The sequence below is a fragment of the Papaver somniferum genome, unplaced genomic scaffold (assembly GCF_003573695.1).
Source record: "Papaver somniferum cultivar HN1 unplaced genomic scaffold, ASM357369v1 unplaced-scaffold_152, whole genome shotgun sequence".
Classification (NCBI taxonomy): Eukaryota; Viridiplantae; Streptophyta; class Magnoliopsida; order Ranunculales; family Papaveraceae; genus Papaver; species Papaver somniferum.
This window is the reverse complement of record NW_020624598.1, coordinates 49,524-56,105: the sequence shown is the minus strand read 5'-3', so window position 1 is coordinate 56,105 and position 6,582 is coordinate 49,524.

The window sequence follows — 6,582 nt, the reverse complement described above, 5'->3', positions numbered from 1 at the left end:
TTTTTTTTTTTTTTTTTTTTTTTTTTTTTTTGAACAAAGAAACACTTTTGATACATGTACAGAAGGAAACAAAAAATTACATGACACTTTGCAAGAGGTAGCCCTTTTTGATGCACCCAGTTAAATTCGATGGTTGTCTTTCTTAATGTAACCTCCACCTTCTATCCCAACCAACCAAAGAACAAGCTAGTCCAGTTTCGTTCAGTATTCTAAAGTGATTGGCAATCGTAACTTCCTATCCAACACCTTGAAGATCGAGGCCATACATGTATTGGTAGATCGTGCGCGTGCAAATTTCTTATCACTATGTGAATTGTGCTAGAATCAGGGTGCCTAAATATCTAGACTAAGACTCCTAATAAAAATACATATTTGCACAAGAGTCAGCATTTCAAGGTAAATGAGCTCCATTTTTATGATTTTTTCATTTTTTAATTTTTTTTTTGAATTTTTGATTTTTCAATTTTTTCAAAAAGATGGAGTTTTGTTTTCAATTATAGCAAATTATCATGGCATCTACTCTATACCCCCAAACCTAAACTAAACATTGTCCTCAATGTTTCAAGATATGGAAAGAATTATAAAACAATATATGAAGAGGAACATGCTGAGTAGAGTAAAAGGAGAGAGAATACCCGATTGTACGGCGGCGGCTCGATTAAAACTCCGTTATTCAAGGCAAAAATCCATCATATTAGCAGTCACAATGGATGAGCACAAAATATACACAAAAAGAAATTTAACTAACACATTATCTACAAGAAAATTTTGGTTTTTAATGGGATTGGACTATTTGGAAAAAAAAAAAAAAAATTTGGTTTTGTTGGGATACATTTGGTTTTGATGGGAAAACGAAAAAATTTTGGTTTTTAGGGAAACATTTGGAAAACTGTTTGGTTATTTAGGGAAAGAGTGGACCAGTTTAGTCCACATAGACTGGGTCCTCCAGGTCGGTTGTTTCAATGTCGGGTGGAAATGGCTCAAGGAATGGCTTTAATCTCTGCCCGTTGACTTTGAAAACGTTCTTGTTGGAGACATCCTCCAACTCTACAGCTCCATGAGGAAAAACTGTGCGTACTAGGTACGGACCCTTCCATCTGGAGCGCAGTTTTCCTGGAAAAAGATGTAATCGGGAGTCATACAGCAAGACTTTCTGACCAGGAGTGAAGGATTTGCGCAGAATGCGCTTGTCATGAAATATCTTCATCTTTTGCTTGTACAGCTTGGCACTGTCATAAGCCTCATTTCTCAATTCATCCAACTCGTTGAGTTGAAGTTTCCGTTGAATTCCAGCTTCGTCCAGAGAAAAGTTCAGCTCTTTGATTGCCCAGTAGGCACGATGTTCTAATTCCACAGGTAGATGGCACGGCTTTCCATACACTAGACGATAGGGGGACATGCCAATTGGTGTCTTATAAGCTGTTCTATAGGCCCACAAAGCATCATTCAATCTCAATGACCAATCTTTCCTGGACGGGTTGACCGTCTTCTCCAGAATGTGCTTGATTTCCCTATTAGACACTTCCACTTGTCCACTAGTCTGAGGGTGGTACGGAGTAGCAACCTTGTGAGTTATGCCATACTTGCGTACTAAAGACTCGAAGTACTTGTTACGAAAATGTGAACCGCCGTCACTGATGATAGCTCTAGGGGTACCAAAACGTGAAAATATGTTCTCCTTTAGAAATGAAAGTACCACCTTGTGGTCATTTGTTCTGGTTGCTATGGCTTCTACCCACTTAGAAACGTAATCAACTGCAACTAGGATGTACAGCTTGCTGTCAGACATGGGAAATGGACCCATGAAGTCTATCCCCCAGACATCAAAAATCTCCACAATCAAAATGGGGTTCAATGGCATCATGTTTCTCCTCGAAATGCTTCCTAGCTTTTGACAGCGTTCACAAGCAACACAATAATCATGGCAATCCTTGAACAATGATGGCCAATAGAATCCACACTGCAAGATCTTTGCAGCAGTTTTCTTGGCACTGAAATGGCCTCCACATGCTTGGTCATGACAGAAAGATATCACATATTTCTGTTCAGTGTTGGGGACACATCTCCTAATGATTTGGTCTGGACAGTACTTGAACAAATATGGGTCATCCCAGAGGAAATGCTTGACTTCAGCCAGGAATTTAGAGCGGTCTTGTCTCGACCAACGTGAGGGCATCCTACCTGTGGCGAGGTAGTTAAAAATATCAGCAAACCAAGGAAGGTCTGAGATAGACATCAGCTGTTCATCTGGGAATGATTCTCTAATCAGCTCACAATCATCAATAGACTCTAAAGTTAATCTAGACAAATGATCAGCAACCACATTCTCACAACCTTTCTTATCACGGATTTCGAGATCGAATTCCTGTAATAAGAGTATCCATCGAATAAGGCGAGCTTTAGCATCCTTCTTGGAAAGAAGATACTTCAAAGCCGCATGGTCTATGTATATGATGATCTTAGATCCTATCAGATAAGATCTAAACTTGTCTAATGCGAAAACGACGGCAAGCAATTCCTTCTCGGTAGTTGAATAATTGAGTTGGGCATCATTAAGGGTTTTGATAGCATAGTATATCACATATGGTAGTCTATCAACTCGCTGTCCTAAAACAGCACCAACGGCATAATCAGATGCATCACACATAAGTTCGAACGGAAGCTTCCAATCGGGTGGTCGGACTATAGGAGCGGTGGTGAGAAGGGTTTTTAATTCCTCCCATGCCTTTACACAGGCATCATTGAAATTGAAGGCAACATCTTTGGAGAGAAGACTGCACAGAGGTCTGGAGATTTTGCTGAAATCTTTGATGAATCGCCGGTAAAAACCAGCATGACCTAGAAATGATCTGATATCCTTCACAGAGCAAGGTTGTGGTAGATGTTGAATGAGGTCAACTTTAGCTTTATCCACTTCAATTCCTTTTTCTGAGATGATGTGTCCTAGAACTATTCCTGAATTCACCATAAAATGACATTTTTCCCAATTTATAACAAGGTTCTTTTCTTTACATCTGGATATCACGAGGGCAAGATGCTTCAAACATTCGTCAAACGAGGAACCAAAAACAGAGAAATCATCCATAAAGATCTCGAGAAAACTATCTATCATGTCAGAAAAAATGCTCATCATGCAACGCTGAAAAGTAGCAGGTGCATTACACAACCCGAAGGGCATACGTCTATAAGCAAACGTCCCAAATGGACACGTGAATGTAGTTTTTTCCTGATCTTCCGGAGCAATGTGAATTTGGTTATAACCGGAAAAGCCATCTAGAAAACAGTAGTGACTGTGTCCAGACACACGTTCTAGCATTTGGTCAATGAAAGGGAGCGGGAAGTGATCCTTCCTTGTTACTGTGTTCAACTTCCTGTAGTCGATGCATACTCGCCATCCTGTGATTGTACGAGTAGGGACTAATTCATTCTTGTCGTTCTGAACAACAGTAATGCCTGACTTCTTAGGCACAACTTGAATGGGACTAACCCATTTGCTATCGGGAATTGGGTATATGATACCCGCATCAAGTAGTTTCAGGATCTCTCCTTTGACTACATCTCTCATGTTAGGATTAAGTCTCCTTTGCATTTCCCTCGATGGTTTGGCATTCTCTTCAAGGTTAATGTGGTGCATGCAAATGGTGGGACTAATTCCTTTGAGATCTGAGATGGTCCATCCTAAGGCCTCTTTGTGTTCCTCAAGTACTCCTAAAAGCTTGTTTTCCTGTTCTATGTTTAATCGTGAAGAAATGATAACAGGTAAAGTATCAGAAGGACCTAAAAATGCATACTTCAAAGTATCAGGTAATGGTTTCAATTCCTGTTTGGCCTTAGGAGACTCATCTGAAGATATAACAGACTTCTCAGAAAGTGGGAGTTGTTCCACTGTAGTCTGCCATTTAGTGATGTCCATTTGAGGTACAGATTCGAGCAAAGATTGGACTTCACCAATGTATTCATTATCATACAACTCCAAGTTAACATCTTCCAAACATGCTTGCCAGGGATCTTTTGACATAATGCCAGTCAATGAATCTTGTATCAAACTCTCAATCATATTGACCTCATGTACATCCTCATCATCAAGATTCACATGATGTTGACTAACATTAAACACATTCAGCTCGACAGTCATGTTCCCAAAAGACAGCTTCAACACTCCATTACGACAATTGATGATCGCATTAGATGTCGCCAAGAAAGGACGTCCTAAAATGACAGGAATGTGACTATCCGGGTTTTGTACAGGTTGAGTGTCTAAGACAATAAAGTCTACAGGAAAGTAGAACTTATCAACTTTAATTAAGACATCCTCAACTACACCTCGAGGGATTTTGACGGATCGGTCCGCCAATTGGAGAGTTATGGGTGTTGGCTTCAATTCTCCAAGACCTAACTGTGCATAAACAGAATATGGCAGGAGGTTCACACTTGCACCTAGATCTAATAAAGCTTTACTGACCATGTGGTTTCCTATAGTGCAAGAAATTGTTGGACAACCTGGGTCCCTAAACTTAGGTGGAGTTTTGTTCAGAATGATGAAACTCACCTGTTCAGCTAAGAAAGCTCGTTTGTGCACATTAATCTTGCGCTTTTGAGTGCACAAGTCTTTGAGGAATTTGGCATATTCAGGGATTTGCTTAATTGCCTCAAGAAAAGGAATGTTGATGTTGACTCTTTTGAACAGTTCTAACATCTCATTGTAGTGGGTGCTTATCTGTTGGCGAACTAACCTCTGAGGATATGGAGCAACAGGAAGATGAGTTGGCAAAGGGACATTCACAGCAGTAGAGTTGTCAGATTTTCCAACTTGCTCAGATTCTTTGGTTTTCTGGGGTTGTGGAGACAACGTGGAATTTGTATCAGACTCATTAGGTTCGCCTACGTTGTTCTCGATGACTTTACCACTTCGGAGGGTGGTAATGGCATGGATTTGATCAGGTGAGGTTTCAGTGCAGGATGTTGTGCCTGTTTGAAATATCCTCTTTGGATTTTGTTGGGGTTGGCTCGGAAGTTTACCCTTTTCTCTCTCACATATTTGATCCATCTTTTGATCTAGATTTTTCTGACTTTGCATCAAACTCTGAAACATCTCCTCTAAGGTGGATAATCTCTTGTCTGTATTTTGTTGAGGATATGATTGTTGTTGTGGGTTTGATTGTTGTTGAGGGTTTCTCGGATGTTGATAACCTTGATTGTTCTGATATCCCTGATTGTTCTGATAGCTCTGATTGGGTTGAGATGGTCCTCCTTGAGTGGGTCCTTTTGACCATGAAAAGTTAGGGTGGTTTCTCCATCCTGGATTGTAGGTCTGAGAATAAGGGTTATGCTCTGGTTTCTGAAACATGGCATGTGCCTGTTCAAGCCTAGACTCCTGGATTGTAAGCAACTCTGGACAATTTTGGAATTGATGGTTGGGGTCGTTACAAGCAGCACAAATAGATGAAGCGACATGTTCTCGGAGAGTAGTGGTGGAAGGTTTTGAATTTTTATGTAGTTCTAACTCTTCTAATCTCCTAACTATTGATGCCATGTTTGTTCTACCCTCAAAATCCGCTTCAATCCTAAAAGCCTTTGCTTCAGATGTAGTCTTTCTGGTTTCACGGATGGATTCCCACTGTTGCGTCTTTTCAGCTACTTCAATTAAGAAGTCCCAAGACGCGTCAGCAGTTTTATCTACGAATAGACCATTACACATTGACTCAACCGTTGTTCGGGTGGACACATCTAGACCCTCATACAAAATTTGCACAAGTCTCCATTTTTCAAAACCATGATGGGGACATTGGAGCAATAATTCATTGAATCTCTCCAGGTATCTAGCTAAGGTCTCACCTTCTAATTGCACAAAGCTATTCAGACTTTGACGAATTGTCGCAGTCTTGTGGTTCGGGAAAAACTTTTTGAAAAACTCCTTTGTGAGGTCATCCCATGTCATGATGGATTGAGGCTGTAAAGCATAGAGCCAGGCCTTTGCCTTATCTTTCAGGGAGAAAGGAAAAAGCCTTAACTTCAGGGTTTCGTCGGTCATTTGAGTGAAACGCAGAGTTCCACAAATTTCCTCGAATTCTCTCACGTGGTGGTAAGGGTTTTCATTCTCAACACCTCTAAAAATAGGAAGCATCTGTATTGTGCTACATTTCAGCTCATAATGGCCATTAGCCTCGGGCAGCAAAATACAAGAAGGTTGACTGGCTCTAGTTGGGTACATATAATCCTTGAGGGTACGTGGTTCTCCCATTGTTTCTGGTTGATCTGGACTGTCTCCCTCAGAACTTAGAATTTCGATAGGTTCGTCTGGGTTAATTCTAACAAGTCTGTTTGTCTGGTCTCTGTAGGTCACAATCATGTCCTAGTAGGTACCTTAACTAACATGTTGGTCAGACAGAGCAATCGGAAACAATTTGGCCCACAAGGGTTATGAAGATTTGGTTTTGAATGGGTTTTGGTTTAAAGAAGGGGTTTCGTTTTTGGTTTAAAATTTTTTGGGTTTTTGAAAATTTTTGAACTAAACCTAGCATAAATTATCACAACTCATAAAAGAAAATAAAAACAATAATAATAATTAAAACAAACCCATAA